Raw genomic sequence first — 24,199 nt, forward strand, 5'->3', positions numbered from 1 at the left:
TATATATATATATATAAACATAACATTTAAAAAATGGTGCAACTCTAACACTGTTGAAAATGTTTTGTGAATATGGCCCTGATTGTTTTAACCATTCACAGAAATCTTACAACAAAGCACATTAATAAGTGGTTAGCACTGTCCGTGCCTCGTCAGTCTGGCTTCACAGATCATGACGTGCTTTTCATTCGGAGAAGTGCATCCCGCAGCTTGTTGGGGATCTTGGTCGAACGGCTCAAATTACACTCAAGGCATTCATGCAATCTACAAACTGTTCTTGTACATATGACAGCAGTTAAGTAGCCTCTTTCTTTTAAGTCTTTGTTTTATTATTATATACTAAAAAGGGCTTCAAGTATCTTTGACATAAATGGGGCGCTGAAGTATTCCCTGGATGATGTACAGTTCGGTGGCATGACTGACATGAAGATTAAGATTGTGTCTATTATGCACGGGCCATTGAAAAAGCACATATACTAAAAGAAAAAAATACATTTGTAATTCAAATTCAGTTATGTGCCACTACTTAGTTAACATTCACAATATATTGCTACATTTACTAAATATGGAACATCTTTAAAAAATAATAATAATAAAAAAAAAAAATACGAAACGAAATTCAAGAAATGTACGAGGTGTGTATCTTTTTAAGATGAAGTAAAATATTTATGTATGGAACTGTTCGTCAGAATTGTACCTATACCCAATTGTGTAAATAAACGTTTGTATCAGAAATAAATGTGTTATAGCAACAAATAAGCCCGCTGAAGAATTAGCTACTACATAAAACCGCAACATAATGCAGTATTACTGCTTTTTTATTTTTTTATTTTTTATTTTTTGGGAAAAGTCTGTTATTACTGCAGTTACATTGTTCAAACTATACCAACAATAACACTCTAATGCTTTTCGGTAAAGCAGACGTTTCATAAACAACAATTGCAAACTTTGTACACGAGCCCCAAGAACGTCACAGTGTCACTTAGCAACAAAATCCAATGTGAAGAAATCAATCAAGGCAAATACCTAGTATTGCTCAGCTGCACAGTTAACTTTAACTGTTATTATTACATTGTTCATCAACTTGCAGCAATTTTTGCTCATTTAAATTTAAATTGCATATAATATGCGTTGTTTTCAGGCCGAAAGTCTACGCAAGAGTAAAAACATTCAAATTCTGCCGCTTCAAGTAGACCCAGGAGATTCAAGAACTTTATGATCCAAAATTAAAATATATATTATATAACTTTATGATATATATATAAATATATTATATATATATATATATATATATATATATATATATATATATATATATATATATATATAATATATATATATATATATATATATATATATATGCTTATATATATATATGATATATATATATTTTGATAATACTATATATTAAAAGAGCTATTATAACAGTGTCAATTTTGAGAAGTTGGTATTAGAACTAAGGGCACTATTCTCTCTTACTGAGTTACGGTGTACTTAGAATGCTCGTTGGAAACATGATTTATTGTATGAAAGACCTACTACGGAACAAGTGTTGGATATTAAAATGAAGCTAAACATTTTAACAGACAGAATATTCAAACTGAATTGTACAAAAATAAATAAATAGTTCGTATTCACAGCTGTTAGTTTCTTTTAATTTGGGTTTGAAAAAAAAAAGTTTCTTCCAAATAGCTAACATTTGTATGTATGTATGTATGTATGTATGTATGTATGTATGTATGTATAAGTTTAGGCATTAGGCTTTTCACTATACACGAGTAAACAATTGTACAGGCTGTTAAAAGAAATCCTAAAATAAAATAAATATTATTATTATTATTATTATTATTATTATTATTATTATTATTATTATTATTATTATTATTATTATTATTATTATTATTATAGTTTTCCTACAGTATTGTAGGCCCCTACATACAACATTAATAAATTAATAAATACAATAACAAAATAAAAACTCCATGTTTTATGTTTGTTTCTTGTATATTTTCGTTGGGTCAGTTTAAACAACACACACAATAAAATAAAATAATAAATAAACAAATAAAAAAGCTTTGCCCAATTATAGTTTTCTTTAGGAAAAAAACGTTGACTTGCCCTGAAAAAGACAAAAAGAACATTCTGCGTTCCTCGAGAACAGCCTAGCTACCGAGTAAGAGTCTGATCCTAACTTTCCCTGTGTTTAGATAGTAACATGTATCGTATATATTTTTATTTAAATGAATTAATAAAGAGAAGGGCTCTCGGCATGACACTTTTTCATTGACCCCTGTCTGTATAACAATGCGTAAACAACAAATGAAAGCATTTCTTGGCTGTCGCACATTCAATCCACAGACTTTTCTCTTAATCAAATGTATACAGTCTGGCTCCAATATACTCAACCCAATCTGATCAATGAAATATTAGACAAGTGCAGTCTTGATTCCTTCCACTTTGCATATTTACTTGTTTAAATTTCGCCACCCGCTGTCCTGGGTTAAGTTATTTAAATGTTTCAGCTTCTTTCGGGAGACAGAAAAAAATAGCATTGTCTTGTTTTGTTTCATCCTAAAACGGAAATAATTTGCAAGAAAATGATAGGTCTCCAGAGCTCAGCTTCTTTGCATATTCATTTTGTTAGCCTTACCTCCTGTGGGCTTGAGTTAGGATGCCTATTAAATAATACACTAGAATACTCTTATTTTTAACAACAGCAGCGCTTTTTTTAAAATTCGCCTTCACAAACCCAATGGATCCATATGAAAAGTACATACAGGGCCATCGGATTAAATATTGACTGCACTAAATGCAACACTCCAGACGTTGCGTGTACACGGTAGTTATTTTTAAATCATATTCATTAATGTTATGCATTATATCACAGTCGTATTCTGAAAACACGAGAACAAAATGTAAGCATTGTTTGTTTCATTCATATTTTGTTTCATAAATAAATTTCTATGATCTTGTTAACGGCAAAGTCCATGCACATGAAAAAAAAAGAAGTTTATAGCTCACCCTAACCCAAACCTTAACTACAAACTCGTGTTCGACCTATACCTGGATACCGTGTTACCTTTCTTCAGCCAAGGGACGGTCCCAACCCAACCCTCAAATCAAAGTTAGTTAAATATCATCAAGAGAAAGAGATTTATTGGTATTGTCAGATTTTCTGAGACCCCATCCTAACAAAAAGTCACGTGCGTGATCCAGCCACCCGCTTGTGCACGCATGCGTACGCGTATACATACATTGTATTGCCAATGCATGCATTCAAACATTCATACATGAATAAATACACATGGAGAGAAAGTCCACTGTGCTAAAAAATACAACAAGTTCTGAATTTAACTAATTTTACAGAAGAAAGACAGATGCATTAAAAAATGCTTATTGTTTATGTAGCATACACTTTGTGTTGTAAGGATTTTTACAATATATGTACAGTTCTGTTTCTCCTGTTAATATTTTTATACACTGGATTAGATTTGTTCCAAGAACTGAAATGTCCAGTGATACTTTAGAGCACATTAAAATGCAATAATATATGCAGAGGATATTATTATTATTATTATTAATAATTATTATTAATAATAATAATAATAATAATAATAATACGTGACACCCCAGATTAAAAAAAAAAAAAAAAAACAGAATATTTCAATATAATCTGAGATCAGTGTAATACTTTCCATGTCTTGTGGTCAGTACAGAATGTTAACAGATAACTATGTGTGAGGGCAAGGTGTTATCAGAACCGAACACCCCGCGACGACATTCAAAGTGTCGAACTTTTGAGTGACAGTTCTCCTAAATCTCTATCTACAGGCGGTTCCAGTTTACAGTCCACTATTCTTTAACTCAATTAAATGCATCCACGTATAGATCCTAATTAATCAAATACCACTAGACTAAATCAACATATTTGTATTACAGAGCCAAGAGTGAACTCAATAAGTCAACAATCCGTTGTCGTGGGGAAAGTGTTTAAATACCCTGCAAGTAAAATAAAAGTACCCCAAATGGCTTGTCTATAACGATGTTCCCCAGGTGGCCTAATCAGTTAGGGCACCGATGCCACCTCTACCAGTTTCTGACAACTACTTAGCAACCTGGGGTGCTGACAGATGTCTCCTCGTAAGTCTTTTGGGAATGCCGGTTCATTGAAAAACGATAAAAAAACACAAAATAGCACATTATGCATATAACCCACCATCTATTTTCTATTCCCTATTGTTCGGACATTACCTAACCATTAAAAAAAAAACCTTTCAAAACAACACACTTATATAGGAGAACAGTTTTGCAAATGTCATTTCAAAATGCAGTATTCTATTCATGCAATAAGCTACTATGATATTTTTGGTTTTAATTAAGCAAATTAAGTGTGGAATTTTTTTGCATTTAAATTAGAATCTTTGCATGAACCAATACAAACTGAGAGAAAATACATAAATAAATAAATAAATAAATAAATAAATAAATAAATAAATGTATAAAACGTTTAAACATGCATTTGTTCTAAAGAAAGCTGCAATTCAATCATTCTAAACTAAGTCGCAGGAATGTATAATAAAAGACTACTTCAAAATGATATGGAGAGAACACAAAGAAAATAATAATGTTGAGATAAAATACATGCCATTCTTATATTGGGTTGAGGGGGTTGGGAAACACTACTTATGGTGAGAGAAGAAAGCATCAAAGGCCACTTACCAGCAGGTGGCGGCAACATAACGTTGCAGGAGCCCCACCCCTTAATGCTTGTGTAGAGCTGGAAAGGTACCACCTGATGATAAAGCCCACGTAAAATTACTCAGACGTCCCCCAGCTCGATATAACCTAGCCCTGTAGACAATAATGCCAACAAAGAAGCAAGTAACTACATGGCCATACCATGCTAAAGAGTATCTCTTCACAGCAACAACACTGTGTCTGTAAATTGTAGATAGGGCACAGGGTATTATCGAGGCGTACTCATACGTTATTTACAGACTCGTGGAAAACAAGTGCAATCAATCAGTTACAAATATAAAGTGATGTTTTATGAAAATGTGCATTTTTATTATAATAGCCTAACCTCTTTTAGGTATGTTAATCCGCAGATGTTTTCCGCTTTTTTTTTTTTTTTTTTAAGACCAGCAATTAATGCGGGGCAGTGCTAAAGTCGGTTTTTATTCAGATGCCCTTCTCAGATAACACAAATACCTCAACGTGTTTGTAATTTCTGTGGGGATTCTATTGTTTATAATTCGGAATGTGTTACACAGTACAGCATTTGAGTCTGAGACTCATAGAAGTGATGAAAAACATTTGTGTTTCATGCTTCGAGTTTCTTTAAAAAAAAAAAAAAAAAACCGCACGCGCGCGCACACACACACACACACACACACACACACACACACACACACACACACAATGGACTGAATGAGACAGCAGAGCTGCACAAATCAAGACTTTAAGAAAAAGTTTGAATGTGTAAACACGCACGTGAAGTAAGTGTTCTTTACTCTTTCTAGTAGCCATTCGAGTAATTCATCCCACTAATGCTTCTTAAACAAAGTGTGTGTCATATGTTTGTCAAAGTTTTTTTTTTTTTTTGTAGACATTAAAAACAAAACTAATTGTGTTGAACAAATCTCATTAGCTAATCCGTTGTCGATATATATTTTTAATTACTGTACATTTCCGTATATTAAAGTTCTAATTTTATTTAATTTCAAAATATTCAGCGTCAAATAACTCTTTGTAGCCCCTTTATTGTTAAATGATAATACAATGTCATTTAGACTGTTAGTTTGATTACTGCAGAGGACAGAAATCCACCATCACTTTTGATCTTTTTACAGTATTTGCTCAGTATATTTGTGTATATAATAACTTGTGCATATGTCAGTTCAAGTACATTCATAAATCACTGACAAACATCAAATATGATTTATTACTCACAGAACCCTTTGATTAGCATTGAACAATGTATATTGAGCACTTGTTACAGACTGTTGTTGGCTTGTTTTAATGCCTACTGGGCTAGGTTATCTTCAACAAAGTCACTTTACTTGTGACCTCTCTGGGCTGGATTTTAACAAAGGTTTTATTTTAAAGAAATAGGTAGTGCAAAAAATCCAGTGAAAATTAGTTACATACTATCTATTCTCTAGATGGATGTGAAAATGACTGTTAAAGGTGTGACCGTGTGAGGCTAAGTCATGTGGGTGCCAAACTTTTATCTTCCAAATCTAGTGATGGAAAAAACGTGTCTTTTTATATTATTGTACCAACTGCGGCACACGAAGATAGCAAAGTACAAACCCGTCTGAAAGTTTACCATGGTATTTTTGCAGTTTGATCATGCTTTTCCCACGGTTATACTTTGCATTTACAATAGTTTACCCTGGTTTGCCATGTTTATTAATATGCCTTGTCATACCGCTCTGTTCTTTACAATGCTAACCTATGCTTTACTGTGCTATCACTTTGATTCATTACACTTTGCTATGCTTTTACTGTGGTTACTTTTATAAGGGAAGTGCTGAAATGCTCTGGTAACAATTGACGAGCATTGGTAGTAATATGATACAAATTTCATACCTATGATAAACTGCATTGAGTGTATTGCAGAAAATGTGCATGGGGAAAAAAAGTTACTTTGAATTGTAGGAGATAAATTCAGAACTGAAAATTATTCAGAATTGAAAAAAAAAAAAATCAGTGATGAATATGTTCTCATTAATAAATATTACCTTCACATGATAACTTTAACCTGTCACACTGAGATACTGAATGAAGTAATTTCTCCAGCCGTGCCACTAACCCCTGACATTAAAATGTCTTTGTCTACTAAAGAATGGAAATTGTGTTACGTCATGCAGTGATGGCAGGCATTATTTATTAGGACTTCCTGTCACGGTAATAAAGGGCTTTTTGATGCAACGTCAAAATAACTTCAGACTGGGACGTTTAATAAGCGGTAGATACTGTTCTGCTTGGTTGGTTAGGGTTGGGAAACCTGTGACAGATTTAGATTAAAAAAAAGAATGTGATAATTAAAAAGATATGATTGTTAATGTTGTAATTTAAAACTGGACTTGCTGTTCCTGTTGCCATATATTCCTTTTCCCTTTCAATGAAGGTCTGATCACAGTATCAAACCTTGGGTTTGAGATCTATGACTTTTTATGGGTTTTATGACATTACTATATATACCCAGGAAAAATTGGCGTATTATTTTATAATGAATTACAATGTCCGTTTCTTACCTATACATTATGCAGTTCATAGTAGAATGTTATTACTTCTCACAGATTGAAGTGTTTGTTAGCTGTTGTTGTAAGCACCTTGTTTTTATTGGCCAATCCCAGCACATCAGTAGGAACTGTGTTTCTTACTGGCTGTCACATTGTTGACACCACCTGTTGTCTGTCTTCAGTGCTGGCAGGCATCTCAGTGTTATGGATGCTGCTTATTGATAACACTTATTAAAAAAGAGCAAAAAAACATTGGTGATCTCCCACAGTTGACCATTAATGATAGCCAACTCCGTGTGATTCATGTCAGTGAAAATGGGTTAACTTATAATGAGTTAGTTCTAATAACCAAGGCTTTTTTCGAGCAACTAAGATGAAACTAATTTCTGTACAACGTATGCAGAACCTGCATGATACTTGTATTTAATTAAGATGAAATAAACAGGGTTAAAGTGCTAATATAAGCACACTGTAGGATTTGTTTCTGGATTCTTGAAGGCTGTTGTAAACCCCTGTCTTTTCTCTTTAAATAGTGTTTGTTGAATATGTTCGTCCCAATTAAACGAGAGGCAGTTGAGACGACCTCCGTCACACTTTTTTTGATTCTTAATGAAAACAATGAAAGCACATCACATTATGATTAAATGTTAAATACTTCAAATATAAGTCCATGTTTTTTTTTTTTTTTAATTTTTATTCCTAAACAAAATTAATTGCACCAGTGATGTTGACATGCCAACTTTCTTTGCAACAACAGCCTGAGAAACCACAGGAGACTCCTCCTTCTTCAAGAGTTCAACATGGCTTACTCAAGTCACAGCGTAATCACATACTCCCGGCACTGTGCAACGCGGCCTGTCTTGCTCTGAAAAGTGATCTGCATTTATCATTTGGAAATACCGTTTGGAAATACCGTATCCCTATAAAATGAAGTGATGTCCCAGTTAAACGACATAAATAGCATTGGAGTTTCATTGGAGTATCCCATTTAAGCAGAAATCCTGATTATCAGGATCCCGATTAGGTGGCTCCGACTGTACATTTTCAAGTTTTGTGTTTATCTGCCACCATCCCACGGCCATCCTGAACACTACACTGGTGTATATGGTTGTATGAACTTGTCTGAAGAACGTACTGTACTTGCTTGGTCTGCCTTTCAGGATTATACCCAAACCACCCGAAAGCTCCTCCGCTTTTATATATCACTATATTCTATTAATGAAGTCATTGGTCTACAGAAATCCTTCTGTTTCTGTGCATAGTAGGTTTGTTGCTGTGATAACATCATTAAGAGGATACATATTCAATTTGAAATGTATTGTTTTGTCACTGAAATATGTCCCATTTATTTGACATTTTGATATGAAAATGTCAAGTAAATGAGACATGTCTCAAATACAGTATATTTCATTCAAAGCCTCTCCATTTTCACAGTAAATTGTGAGCACTTAAATGTCAGTGGGGTGTGTCACACGCACACACACACACACACACACAAGGACACACACACATTGGTATTCCTATACTTGAGGGGACTTCTCATTGACTCTCACTATATTTTTATTTACTATTTCTAACTCCAGTCAGACAAAATTTCACACAGGGTCAACAAAGTCGACAAAAAACAAAATATTTTTACACTTTCAGGTTTTTTTAGTTCTTAAAAAGGTGTTTTACAAAGTGGGGACGTCCCCACAACATCGCTTTTTCAGGAGTTACTATCTTTGTGGGGAAATCCCCCCCCCCCCCCCCCCCCACACACAAAAACCACCAACCTACTTATTTTTTGTAGTGTTTTGTTGCTTCAGGTACTCCTTGGCTATACAAAAGCAGCCATCCTTCATCTTCAATATCTAGGTCCAACATGCCCCAACTAGTGTGAGACATTTATTTCCAGCATGATAATGACCCCAAACATAGTAGACTGCAGGTAGCAAATGCTATACCACTTAAGTACAAATGTCGAGTCCCATAAACAAAAATGTATATTGCCAAGACATTGTAAAACTGTATTGCTGCACAAATGTCAAATTATTTTTGGTAGGCCCAAGACTATTTATGATAATGGATGGTTGATGGATGACTGAAAGCCTTCAGGAACTGTTTTGTTGTCATATGTTTGATAATAAAAGTGACAATTGTAACAAGTAGATGGTAAAGTTATTAAGGATCCTGTAAAGGGATGTTAAACTCCTATGGTGTTTTAAATCAGAATGGCCAAGGTTAAAAGTCAATGGAAAAATACCCTGGTTTGCAATTTGTTAGGCTTTAAAGAAAACTTAAAATCTCTGCATCGGTTTGGGATTTTGAAACTAGTAATGTTGCAAAAATGTAAATAGAGTGATTTGACTTTGGGAGTGAGTTGAGTATTAAGAGTAGGTTTTAGGTTGTCTTTGGCAGCTGCCATTGAGGTCAGATAAAGAACAAATGTCCCACCCAGTCGACCTGCATTGGTAGTGATTTAATAATATTTGAGGTACCAGTGCAGTTGTGGGATGGATGACTTATTACAATCTTTTGCATGTATTTGAAAGGGACATTATACATTGAGTATTTAATAATCAAAGGGGTCTGTTTGTGGTAAACCTCCTTGGTCCCTTTGCATTCATTCATTCACTAGTGCTGTAAAAGTGTGGTACAAAAGCTCTTACAAATCTATTTTCTCAAACTGTATGTTCAAAAAACAGGATCATTTGATTGTGAAAAGATCCAACTAAGAAAAATATGTTCTTAAAGTGAGTGAACATATTCTCAGAATGAGGTGTGTAAGTAGAGTAGACTGAAAGCAGTATAATGCATTTCACTATAGAATGTAGTCAATTTGTCACTACCAAGAGTTGAGCTAAATGATATTGCATTCGATTCTGCAGAGAGAGAGTGTGGAAATGCATCTGAGTGTTTCCTCCTCATCAGTCTCCTTTATATTTTTAGACAGTCTTTATGTGAATACAATGACTTCAATATCAAACATTTTAAATGATGCTTGAAATATCAGTCACTTGACTTTGATGTCACACACAATTAAATTCGACCCATCCTCTCTCAGTTAATAACAGCAATCTCACCAAGTATAGTGCCTAATTAATATGTGCTATTTGTCACGTTGCCGTGACACATGGATATCAAAAATGCTTAAAATGTTATTTGATGCAAAGGTACAGATCTCCAGCCACACAACAGAGAAGCTGCCCCATATTTGATTGGCTTTAACAATTTTAAAATGCCCCAGAGTGTGTCACGCTCAAGCTGGGACTCGACAGTGCATGCAATGTGTTACTGATGCGTTGGTTCCCTTTAGGCTGCTAACTAGTGGTAGTATTTAGACAGAAGCCTAGTTAGAACTGAAAGGTGCATATTTAGTAATCCATTTGATGGTGCAGAATAAGCATAATAAAATCCAAGCAATGCTCCCATAAACAACATGTTCAAGTGATTTAAACACTCAGTTATGTATCTCTTCATTATTACATATTCTGTCTTATTATGCCCGGTTCTTCCATGTTTGTGGTAGAAATGGATACAGCTGTCAACTTAAAGAGCAAAAGCACTGGTAATTTTGTGTCGGCCGTCAGGAACCTAAACATTGATGGAGAAATGTGCTTTGTCAGCAAGTTGCCATGGCATCAGTCAAGATTATTATGCTTTGTTTCTTCTAATATGAGGGATCCTCCAATGGAATAATGCAAAATTATCAAAACATGTATCTTGTTTGTCATGGAAAATGTGTACTCATCCTCTACAAACATGTCCAGTGACACACAAAGGATATTTCTAAAGCATTCTCCTGTGTACTGTATTTGTGAAATAAACAGTTTTCAATCCTCATTTATGAAGTATAGTCATCATTAATCTTGTGATGTTCATAGATATCATCCCTACCTTGGCACCTATGTATGTGTATGACCCTGTATTTTAGAATAACTGGGCCTATTCTATTAATATAAACATTGCTTTATTTTAAATAATTAAAACAGGATCCTTTTCTGCAGTTTGACTTTTTTCTTTTTTTAAACAGACTCTGAAACACTTTGATTTGTATTAACCTTGGTATCAGAATTGAATAGACTGTTACTGTTTTGTTGTCTGATGTAGTTAATGTTTGTGTTCTCTGTTCCAATTGTTTTTGATATATGAAATGCATAATGACACAATTTCACAAAGTATCATAATGCATTGATTTACATTATTTCATAACAGTGAATAATTCATCGCAGATCCAAAATGTTAAATAACATTGATGTTTAATATTGAAAGGGAATTATCATACAGGGTTATCATGTAGATGTGTTTTTTATATACTTTAAATGCAGTGTAAACAACTGTTTTAAGAGATGTTTCAGTGTGGGACTTTTTTTATATAGCAATTTTAGCATCATCTCCACATGTGGTCACAGCCTCCCTGACACAACTAGTCCCAAGTATTGGAAACATTTGCCTGTGTTGTCTTCATGTTCATCAGTAGAAAAAAAAAAAAAAAAAAAAAAAAAACATCTATTTTATCTGAAAATAGAAATGCATTACTCATCATTAACCATGGCATATAATGAACGTTATGTACACGGCCTACTTTTTATCAACTAACCTTATATTACAAAAAAAAACTTTCCATTTTGTTTCATCACATGTATCATTTGAAAATCAAAAACTTTCAAGCTGCCAACATCCTACATCTGTTTAGAAAAATCGATTGTATCCACGAGCCTTCAGACTTAAGGATTCACTTGTAAAGAATACAGTTTTTATTGGATGAACAGACTAATGTACCATGCACTGTAGTAGTACCAGCATTTTATGCAACATTGAAAGAGTCAATTAATTTGCATAATTCAGCGAGAGTTACCATGACTTTAAGGTAGGCTAGTCTGCTCAACATTCTTGTCTGCACAGTATATTATGCCATTTCAACAAATTAATCATTCTTATGTACAATTAATTACACTTATGACAAACTGAACCTTTTACCCATGGGTCTTACATTTTTATAGCAAAAATCTAATATTAATGCTTTTTAAGACCAGTGACTTAACGAGTACCTTAAAAGTCTACAGTGCCTTAGGCTGAATAAAATTAATATTTTGTTTCCCATCTGGAGACATCAGTAAAATTAATGAGGGAGGGAGGTATCTAGTAATGCATAACCAGGATTAATCCACAGTTTTTAAACAGTGGTACTGTTTACTTGATGTACAGGAGTGTTATTTTTTAAAATGTGTAGTTTCGGGACCAGGCGTGTGATCACTGTTCTAAATGAATAATTATGATGTTGCACACACACACACACACACACACACACACACACACACACATTGCTTCCTTCACAGACTTGCACCCCCACTTGACTAATTAATATTCAATTAGAATTCCAGTATTTTTCTCCAACACTAATTGAAATGCATTAGCGAGAGCATTGTGCAGTTGTAATAACTGCTATGAGATAACTAGCAGGATTGAAACGATTTTGAACAGCAGCATCTGGGTTCTGTGCCCATCCTCACCAGGAATGAACATGCATGTGCTGTGTATATGGTACCAGTGTATATACCAAGTATATTTTAAACAGTATTTTAAAGCACAATACAGTTTTTTTTTTTTAACAATGAAAATATTGATGTAAAAAATACTGTCAAGGTTGCATACAAACAAGAATGGAAGAAATGTTCATTTCGTAGCTATTTAAAAAATGTGTGGAAGGACAAACTTCTCTGATCTTTAAAATGTTCTGCTTTTACTTGTTTAACCCAAAGAGTATTTTAATGCAAATCCTGAAGCTACTGTTGTGGAAGCTAATGAGATGTAAGATGCCAAACAAAGCACACATTCTGTATTATTAATGCAAAACAAGTAGATGACATCAGATTATTAGCTTTTTGCATTAATTTGGGGTTCTCTATGTTCTGTTTTAGCCACTAGTTTGCCAGCAACCAAATGAAGCAGCAGCTGGTGAAAATGTCACTTTTGCAGCACAGTTACAATCCAATGAAATCCCAACAAGTCATCTTGCCAATTTTCTTTCTACACTAGAGCACAGAAAAGGTAGTCATTGCTTTAAAGTATCACTTCAATTATCTGTTTTAACCCCACAGGTCACTGCTTGATTATTTACACAAAGCTGGTGTAATTCTGCTTAAAATCCACAATTTTCTATGATTACAAAGCTGCACCAGCTCTAGTGGAGGGAATTTCAGATGGCTGCTTTAACAATGTTGACCTGAATTTGATAGGGTTAGACAGCTCTTGAAAGATCTACTTCTTTTTGTACTCTCTGCCACTTAGATTATGTAAACAAAACTGAAAACTACATTAAATCATGGTACTGATATATACATTTGTAAATTGACAAGTTGCGAAGCAAAAAAAAAAAAAAAAAGCTTTTTGGTCCTTCCTTTAGTTACATTTTTGCAAGATGACTAATCCATACTGTAGATTTTCCTTCGATATATCATGATCCCATAATGCATGGTTAGACTTGGTTAATTCATGGTTAGATTCTATTTTACTATAGAAGAGTCCTAAACTAATGCACTGTTTTCAATAACTCAGTTTTTTGTTTTATCCGGTAGAAAAAGAAAGAGGGAACATTGTATTTGCATGTCACATATAACAAATACATTCTGAAACAAGCATTTCAATGCCGATCAAAGTGGCTGCATGCCTTCTAAAGCCACTACCACTCAACGCAAACAAAATAATAAAACAATGATGCAGTTAAAGTCTGTTTTGTTCATTTTACCATTTAATCTTTCAAACCATTTATTCATATTTTTTAAGTAAACACTATAATCTGTCCCAAATGATTACAAGTAAATAAACAATTCCTGTGTGATTTTGAAGATATAATTTGAAGTACTTTGTAACTGTCATTTTTTAAAATTATATATCTCCTCTTTCATTCATAATTTAGTTTGATGTGGACAGTGACAGTGCTTACAAAGTGTACATTACTCTCAATGGTATCGGACAAAATACTACATTCGGAAATATGAAGATGGTAATGTATTTGTAATCAGTGGCTCACAGTGCAATTGCTTTGCTTACTGATACTTTGGTCACTCATCTGTCTTTGTGTTTTTTCCACTTGGTTTCGCTATATAAATTCATAGTATTTTCAAACTGATCGAGTAAAATGGCCCCGAATAATAGATTGTTGTCTTGTCCAGAAGATGTTTGCTTACTCATTTAAAGCAATTTTATATCTTAGCCCAGCTGGGTTTCTCTTCAGTCTGTTTTTATTTTTTATGAAGTGAAATTGAAACATTATTTTTCTGTAAACGTGTGTTTTAATCAAATTGACAACACTTCACTGGCCTAGAATGTTAACGTGTCCTTTAAAAACACCTCCGTGTTTGTACCTTCTATGCTAGGTCAACCAAGACAACTGAAGCATGAGGCAAATGAGAAAATATGAAGTTCGTAATCTGAAAGGGGCCGGCATGCTGTACAGCCATAAAAGTTGCAACTGCTAACTCAGGTGGAAAAATGTTATAGTAAAAATGTATTCAATAAATAGAAAACACAGCATGGGTCTGAAAAGTGTGCATGAGGAACTGGTTAGGAGAACCGAATAATGGAAAAGGAGGTAGATGGAGCATGAGTGTACATTAAACAGCAGTGTTGATAGCTTGTGACATCAAGTATTCCTCTGGGAATATAATTCTTAACTATCTTCATATTCTTTCAATTTAAAATACAGCTTCCTAGGTTATCGTTTCATTTTGTTTAGATGGGAATGTTTAATCGTAGATGAAGTGCTGTCTGCATTGATGTGGCCCGTTGATGTTTCAGATGCTGTGGATACTAATGCTGTAAACTTCATTATTCAATTTCTTGTGTATTGTTAAGTGTATAGCAATGTATGTATAAATAGATAGATAGATAAAGAGACAGATGCTTGAGATGTTGACTTTCAATTTTAGCTAACAAAATAATTCCATTAAACTTACATAGCTCACTTGTAGTTTTGAAAGAAGCACATGTTATACTATACCAATGAAAATCTTTCAGTTTGCATGCATCATATTCTGGTATTGTTACTTCTAAAGTTTCTAATATTATATCATATGTCTTATCATATTTCTTGGCAGTAGTGTAATTCACTGACTGGAAAGCATGACAGCCATAATGACTGGACATATCTCGTCTGGGGATAAGTCTCCAGGTGAAAAGACCAAGGAACTAAAAGGCTACCTAATAGTAAGGTATGTGAAAAGATATTTCTTTAATCTACTTCTTTCAAAACAGCATATGTGAGACCCACATAGTGAATGAAAAATTTATGGAATCATTTCATTAGCTTTAACCATTTTATGATACTGGATCTGCCTATTTTGGGCACTGGAAAGGATTTTAGATCAAGTTGTTGTTTATTATCTTCATTAAATAACAGAGTGTCAGCAATGTGCCTGACACCTCAGTGGATGATGCAGGGTTATACCAAGTAGTTTAGGTCTCTCTTTGGCTATCTCATCGCTCAATCTAAGCTTGATCACAACTACCAGGTTTTGGCTAGCATTCAGCAATTTATTTTGCCTTGACCGGCTAAGCAATTGTAAAATAAGCGGAAACAACATCTCCTATCGAATAACACCTGGAATATCCAGACATTGATATGGACAACCTGTTTGATCTATCCTCGGCAGAATACGAGATTATCCAACCCGAGCAACCATCTCCAAGCACAAATACAATCTTTCACCTGCAATACCAAGCCCCAATCTGGTTCTGTCCCGTCCAAAACGATGGGATTCCAGGCAAAGAACGGCTCCAGCGCAAAAACAACTCATGTATAAAGACTGGCCAGTCGCCAGGATCTTGAAAGCCCTCTTTGACTCCGGGATTCAAATCCCACGAACTCAGTACTCGAGGCTCTATTCCTGATGCTCTGCAAAAGCATTGAGGCAGAGTCCATCTACCCACATCCATCCAAGCGCTGCCATGCAACTCCCATAGGCCAACATGTCAGCTATGCTTCAGTAGCCGCCTCTGCCCCAGGTCCAGCAATGGAGGCTAGTACAGCACCAACTCAACTACAAATCAACCTGTCCGACTCAGATTCAAACCTCCAGACACAGATTCCACCTCCAGCCAATTCAGCAGAACTCAACATATCTTATCAGCAAACTTATCAGTTCAGCTCCCTCCTACTCTCCAGGAGCACTCCTTCCTCATCTACCAGCTTACTAGAGATTACACCAGTGTTCAGCTTGTCATCTACAACTGCTGCAGGATTTCAGTTAAGCTCTGCTACCAGGCACCACAACCTGTCTGCTCCCTCCCGTCGTCAAATTACCAATGGTAAGGATATTAACCTTGTATCAATTCTCATTGCAACATCCAAATTCATTGACCACCACCTTCTTTGCATCGGACAACAACATCATCAACTGGGGTGCACCTGATCACGATTTATTCTACCGGATCTTTGGTTGTTTACGTGCTCACTCATGCAGGGTCTGCACATCTACAGCACACTCTACTAACCTCTGCCCAAAAACAGCCATTGCAACCGACACCAGCACTACCCAACCTCCTAGCCCCCCCCCCCACTTCAGTAACAGACTGTCAGCCGCAAATCCAATCCAAGCATCTGCACCCCCCACCGCCTCATATAACAGGGACAAATATGGACAACCTGTTAAGTTTGCTGGAGAAAGACAGATTTGTAATACATTTCCATCTTCATAACAGGTAAACTGTTTTAACTCCTACTGTTTTAACTCCTACTGCAGATTCCTTGCACTCCAGGATCATCTGCCCTCTGCAAAGGAAAAAATGACAATCTGCTCTGACAGTTTCCACACCCATCAACACAGATGATCACACTGAAGCTCTCCACTCACACCCTGACCAGTAGTTCACACAGCCCCTAATAAAAGGGCTACAACATGACTTCCACTTAGGTATGACCAGCCATCTCCACCCTCATTCAAAAATAAATCAAAGGGTTTTATGACTGGCTCCTTCCCCTCCCTACCATTCCCAGAATACAGAATCAACCCAATTGGCATAGTTTCACGAAAAATATCCGGGAAGAAGCACCTGATAATTGATCTCTCAGCTCCTCACGGTCAATCCACCTGCAGCATTAATGCACTAATCCCCCACGATCAGTTCTCTCTACAATACATCACTCTATCAGACATCATTAAATTCATAAAAACGGCAGGGCACGGCGCATGGCTGGCAAAAGCCGATATCACAGACACATTTAAAATGATGCCTATCCATCCCTCTCTAAGACACTATTCGGAATTGTCTGGTAAGGCGCTGTCATAAAGACAGCTGGAGTGGGGGACGTCAGACCAGAAACAGGAAAAACAGGAAATAAAAAAAGAGGTGGAGTTTTGGGGAAGCTGAGCGCTTGCTTGTGCTCAGCATTTAATGAATTAACAGAACAGTAAATAAAAAGGTTGTAACAACAAAAACACAAGTGCAATTCCCTGTGCTCACATATTATTACTTTTTACTTGCACGTGAAGTGTTGTGCAATCCTTGTGCCTAAATACAAATTACACAGATCCGTTTATATCCCGTGTACCAATGACTATACACACACAACATACAACACAAAATACACTCATGGGCGGGCACTTTGCCACAGGCGCAAATTACTTTTCAACACAATTAACCTTCGGCTGCCGAAGCAGCCTAAAATTATTTGATTTACTTTCGGAAGCACTCTGCTGGATTCTGTTAAAAGGTTTACTTGGCGCCATGACCAGGTGCTGCTATGTTTGGCCTTAGCATTGGAAGACAAGCGTAACCTGACCAGTAAGTTGCCACCAGTTCCATCAAAGCATTACACACAAAAGAAAATATTCCTCCGTCCAGGGTAGCAACCACCAAGAAAAGGTGTTAAAACCAAGCCTCGCCCAGGACAACTGGAAGCTGCTAGAGACTGGAAGATGCTGGCAAGGATTGGTCAACGGCTTATTTTTCCACCTGAGATTGCCACCACTAACCTTCGACCAGACATTGTCTTGTGGTCTGGATCAGCACATCTTGTTCATCTGGTAGAGTTAACAGTGCCATGGGAAGATACTGTGGATGAGGCGTATGAGAGGAAGAAACTTCGGTATGCTCAACTAGCTGCTGAAGCGGAACAGCGAGGATGGAGAGTCTGAGTTTACCCAGTGGAGGTGGGTTGTCGATGATTTGTGGCACACTCTACAACCCGGTTTCTCAGAGACGTTGGGTTCAGTGGTCAAGAGTTGCGTCACACAGTGAGGAACTTATCTGAAACAGCAGAAAGGAGCAGCAACTGGCTGTGGTTGAGATGGAAAGATTCTGGATGGGGATCTCAAGCACAATAGAAAGAAAGCAACGCTAATGTACAGGTAAGTAAGCTGGGCTGAGCTGAGTGGGGAATGGAGGGGGTTGATGCTGGGACGCCAGAATCACTGTTGAGCCATCTTGAGGTGTTGTGGGCTAGTCAAAGAAACACCAAGGATGGAAGGTGCCCTCTTGAAGACCCCAGAGATGTACCCTACTTAGCTCAATCCAGATGGTTGTCTCAATCCCCTCAATCCCCATGCTGATGCGCTGGGGAGACCGCACTGGGTTGATTCCCAGAGCCAGCATCGCAGCCGTTGTGTGTGCTGATGTGCTGGGGAGGCAAAATGAGCTGATCCCTGGAGCCAGCATTACACTTTAGCAATCAACACCAGACAGAAGGATCTCTACATCATCAGATGGAAAACAACGCAAATCGATGGAGATGCAGATGGATCACATCAGTTTACTGCAAAGCTACATCTTAGTTGGCGAGAGCTGAGTTCAAATCAGCATGAAGTTCAACATCTACTCTCATGTAATGGAAATTACGAATACCACATACCATTTGTCTTGCACATCCTGGATGATTTCCTCCTCATAGCTCTAGTATCACAACTTCCAGCTCAAGCTAACTCACAACTAAAAATGCTGTTCTTCACCTGGGGCTTACCACTCTCAAAGGATAAAACCATTGGACCGACCAACTGCCTTGAATTCCTTGGAATTACACCTCAACACAATCAAGTTCGAGGCACGCCCCCCCCCCCCCCCCCCCCCCCCCCCCCCCCCCCCCCCCCCCCCCCCCCCCCCCCCCCCCCACCCACCCCCCCCCCCCCCCCCCACCCCCCCCCCATCCCCCCCCCCCCCCCACCCCCCCCCCCACCCCCCCCCCCCCCCCCCCCCCCCCCCCCCCCCCCCCCCCCCCCCCCCCCCCCCAACAAATTGGAGCGTTTGCGCCAGCTCATCAAAACTTTCCAAAAAGCAAAAACAATCAAAAAGGGAGAACTCCTCTCTCTGCTCGGACACTTCAATTATGCGATAGTCATCAACCCCCAAGGCAGGACCTCCATTTCATGTCTCCTAGCCCTTGACAACCACACAAAATCTCAACGCCTCCATCCATATCCCCACAGAAGCCAGGAGGGACATAGAGATGTTTATAACACTGCTTGAAAACTGGAACGTTCTATCACTATTTTACGGTGACATCATAGCAGCTCCTGACTTCACTCTTCGCACACCAGAATCTTCAGTCTCTTTGAGTCCCAATGGTTCTTTGTCTCATGGCCACAGCAGATTCACTCACTCCCACCTCATCAAAAATCATCATCCTTGCTGGAGGCTCTCACGGGAAGCCAGAGGGGACCCCCGACACACCTGTACTTTCGCAGCTCATGCGCTTTGACTCTGCATAGGCTCTATCCTAATCCTGTCTCTACTAGCCAAGCTCAACTCTTGTCACACTAGCCCCTAACTGTCTTCTTATTCTCAGGTCCCTTCAAGGCTCACGACCCGGCACTCGACGCCTGGTATGACCTCAGACCCAAGGACACCACCCTGTGTCGGCCCTGTCTAACTTTTTCTGTTTCTGTTCATAAGGAAGCCGAGTCTACCCTGGCCACTAGAACGTGGTCCTCCAAGCTGTTGGAGCTCTTCCCGTCCTATATGTTTTCGGTTCCAACCACATAGTACCTCTGTGCTCTCATAGGTATTTGTTTCCCAGACCGAGTGAGAAAGCTCCACTAGGTCGACCGAGTAGTGAGAGTTATTTCTGTCCTGTCTGTCTTCTAGCACTCAGCCCTCATATGCGCCGTGTGAACTTACACACAAGTATGTGTATGTGGAGGTAGGCCTATTGCTAACACTGTTCATATGAATGCTCTATTGAAAAATGTTCCTACATTGACACTGGTTTGAAACTTCAAACGACTGGTTACAGTCCCTTGCAACAGTTTTGCTGACAAAAATATATTTTGAGTCTGAACATCAAACATGTGTTGGTTGTACTAAACGTACAACTCATGAAATACATCACTGCTTCTTTTTTGTTTTCAGTACTAATACAGGCAATTAAGAAACCCATGTTTACAATATGCATTTACAGTGCTTTACTATGTTTATCATGCTTTCAATATACTACAGTTTGCTATGCTTTTATCCTGAAAAAACTATTATACAGGACACCAGTTATTCTGTCATTAACATTAACCTCACAGACCATATTTCTTATGGTATGATACAATTTGCTTTAGAGGAGCCCAACACATTATCTTTATATTTTTTACATGCATAAAGTACATTCATTATGATTGTGTCTCCTGTTTTAAGAAAATGCATTGTTTATATATCAGTCTTAACATAAAATGATATCTTTCCTATAGACTAACTATTTACAAGGGAATAAAAATAACTCTCCTCCTGTGTTTTATTTCATCATATTGTTCCATACAGCAAGGTTTCATTCTGAAATGAACTTTCTTCATGCTGTGTTTCTGAGTAGAAAAGGGCTGAAATACTTGTATGATAAATGGTATGGTTTCCAGGAGAAATATAGCAAACCAATTCACTTTGTGCCATCTCTGCTGCTTAAATAATTCAAAACATTTTTGTGTCTTTTAATGTTTTATAAGTAAATTACTTATACAATGGAACACAGAACTGCAATTATTTTTTCCTGTTAAAAAAAAACAAAAAACAAACACATCATTTGTTAACCTTTTCTTCAGTTTATCAATGCTGTATAATATAAGGGTCATAACACCCCTTTCACTACTTTAAAAAAGATAACACTTTGTCATTTTATTAGAACAAACATGAAAATATACTCTATTTGTCTATAAAAAATGTTTACATTCTTCTTCTTTCTTTTTCTTCCTCTAGGTTGTTAAAACCAAAACCAGGTATCTATCTATCTATCTATCTATCCATCTTGTGTGCTCTCAAATGTAGTTCTTTATCTTGAAACAGTAATTAAGCAATTTCTATTTTGATAGCTATCCCAACAAGTTTACATTTCCTTTGGTGCTTTGCATGTATTAAAAATCAATTAGTGTATATATGTGATGACATATTACTACATGACTTGTCTTCATTTAAATTCCTGCTGCTGTATTTTTTGTTAATAGATGGTATATTTGTATGCTCTACAAAAAAATAAATGGACTATGTATGTATGATTTCCATTGGCATCAATAACTAGTCTCTTGTACTTGGCTATTAAACAGAATGAATATGTTCTTTGTTATCAACATCTGTTCATCAGGGATATAGCTCCTCTAATCACCACTAGCACCTTCTGTTTCTGTCAAGAGAAGGGAGGCAATCAAGGGCATAATTTGGCAGCTGGTTGGAACCACTAATGTATTTTTTCCCTCTCACCAAAGCCAGGGTTTAGAGTTCTTTCATTAGCCATGACAAATAGCATGTAGCTTTTGTTTTTTGCCAGATTCTGCAAAACAATATTCTCTACACTTTTAAGTGCCGTGCAGTTTTCTTAATGCATGCCACCCCCGCTCCAGAGCACCATCCATGGAAAATATTATTTTAAAAAGCAGGTTTGGCATTTTGTCGTTGTGATTGTGTTCAGCAACACACGCTAAACAGCATCATTATGTTGTATTACATCTTCATGACCTGATTGATTGAATTGGTGGGTTTCATTAATCAGGATAGCGCGTTCTATCTAGCATTAAAAATATAGACAATGCAGCACAAAGAGGCCATGTGATTTGACCAAGGTCATTTAGTAACTCAATAGCTGTGCTGATGTTTTAATCCATAATCTGTGTGACTACAAGATAATGGGCTTTTATCAAAGTTTACAATAGTAAGAAATAATATGTAACCTAAATGAATGTTACTATTGCTATATAAATGTGTGGTTTCCCAGACTCCAATTAGTACCTCAATTAGCACTAATTGTGGACTACCTAATGCTAAGCTAAAGTACTGTTGTTTAGATTAGTGAAACAGGGTCTATGAAATAAGACATAAGTGTTTAACTTTAAAGCCTGTTTAATATTATCACTTATTCCATCATTAAATTGAACAATGGCTTTGTGTAATTGAAATTTACTGTATGTGGGTAGCTACCTTAAATGCTTGTACTTTATACTTTGAGATTATATATATATATATATATATATATATATATATATATATATATATAATAATTTCTACTCTGATGCATTATGAGCATCAACAATTTACTCAAAGCCTCCACCAGTGCTTTCTACTATTATAACAACCTTGACTTCTATAAAGAAGGAAAAACATTGAGTGAAATAGCTTGCATCACTCGATTTTTCAAGGTGTGGTATCCAAAGTATAATCAACAAGTACAGAGAAACACCATCTGCTATTGACAAACCCAAGACTGGAAGACCCAAAAAACTGTCTAACACGGATGAGCAATACTTCAAGATAATATCCTTAAGGAATAGAAAGAAGACAAGCGTTGAATTGACAACAGAACTGGCAGAAGGCACAGGTGTCGTTGTCCATCAAATCAACAGCACAGAGGTCAATCTTGAAATCAGGACTTAAAAGATGTGTTGCAATAAGAATATCTCTGTTAACAAAGGGTAACAATACTAAAAGGCTAAAATATGCACAAGAACACAGAAATTGGACTATGGAACAATGGTTAAAGGACTGTTGATGGATGGACAACACCTGTGCCTGTGTCAATTAAGAGATGAAGTTTCTCTGTACTTGCTGATTATGCTTCAGATAACACACCTTGAAATCAAGTGACGCAAGCTATTTCACTCAATGTTTTTCCTTTTTTTTATGCAAGTTGAGGTTGTTATAATAGTAGAAAACACTAGTAGAGACTTTGAGTAAATTGTTCATGTTATAATGCATCAGAGTAGAAAAATGCAACATGTCTAAGTCATTTGCACAACAGTGTGTGTATATATATATATATATATATATATATATATATATATATATATATATATATATATATATATATATATATATGCTCCCTCGCTATAAGGCTCTTGATTATAATGCACCTCGGATATAACTCTCCTACAGCATGTCTCCCAATTCCTTAGACTAGTGAATCATGCAATATTTCTACAGTAAATACAATACCAGTGTTATTCAAACTGTAAACAACTTCTCAGTCTAACTTTAATTTTTGTCTCTCCCTTTTGATACAGTATCTGAACTGAAGAAAAGCTGCGCTGACACTTTATAACACAGACATCTTATTCAGCATTTGTTTTATAACTAAATAAATAGTAGGCCTATTATGTGGTTATCTTTCCTAATGTATTTACTTTTTTTCTGTGAGAGGAGATGCACATTTCTCCTGGTGATGATGCTTCAGCTTCGCTTCAGCCCTGCTCCGGCAGCAGAATCATTTCCTCTTCCCCTCTCCAGACCCGCTCTTCTTTTCACACTTGGTTTGCTTGTCTGTCGTTTCGAACTGAACTCCTGACCGCCATTTAGCCAGGCTATTGATAGTTTAAAAACTGCTAATTAAAATGATTACCTTTTTTGTTTTTGTTTTTGTGATTACATGGTGCTTTATGCATCGTTAATTCACGGAAAGCTACATTTTTCCTATACTGTATGTGCATTAAAGAGAGGGAATTATTTTATTTAGTATTTTAGTCAAAGGTGTGTTATGTGTCCTATGGCATCCCCCACTGCTCCCCCATTTC

General features: G+C 36.6%; 1 long non-coding RNA gene across 2 annotated transcripts; it reads left to right on the forward strand.

Moving 5' to 3' along the window:
- The first annotated feature begins 5,388 nt into the window (after positions 1–5,388).
- LOC121322786 lies at positions 5,389–23,733 on the forward strand. 2 transcript variants are annotated; one of them, XR_005951091.1, is made up of 5 exons: positions 5,389–5,498; positions 14,612–14,718; positions 15,332–15,445; positions 21,402–21,421; positions 23,693–23,733. It is a non-coding gene; the product is annotated as an uncharacterized LOC121322786 (long non-coding RNA). The 2 variants fall into 2 exon arrangements; XR_005951092.1 differs by lacking the exon at positions 5,389–5,498 and adding an exon at positions 13,132–13,283.
- Positions 23,734–24,199: the final 466 nt, after the last annotated feature.

Source organism: Polyodon spathula, chromosome 11, assembly GCF_017654505.1.
Source record: "Polyodon spathula isolate WHYD16114869_AA chromosome 11, ASM1765450v1, whole genome shotgun sequence".
Lineage (NCBI taxonomy): Eukaryota > Metazoa > Chordata > Actinopteri > Acipenseriformes > Polyodontidae > Polyodon > Polyodon spathula.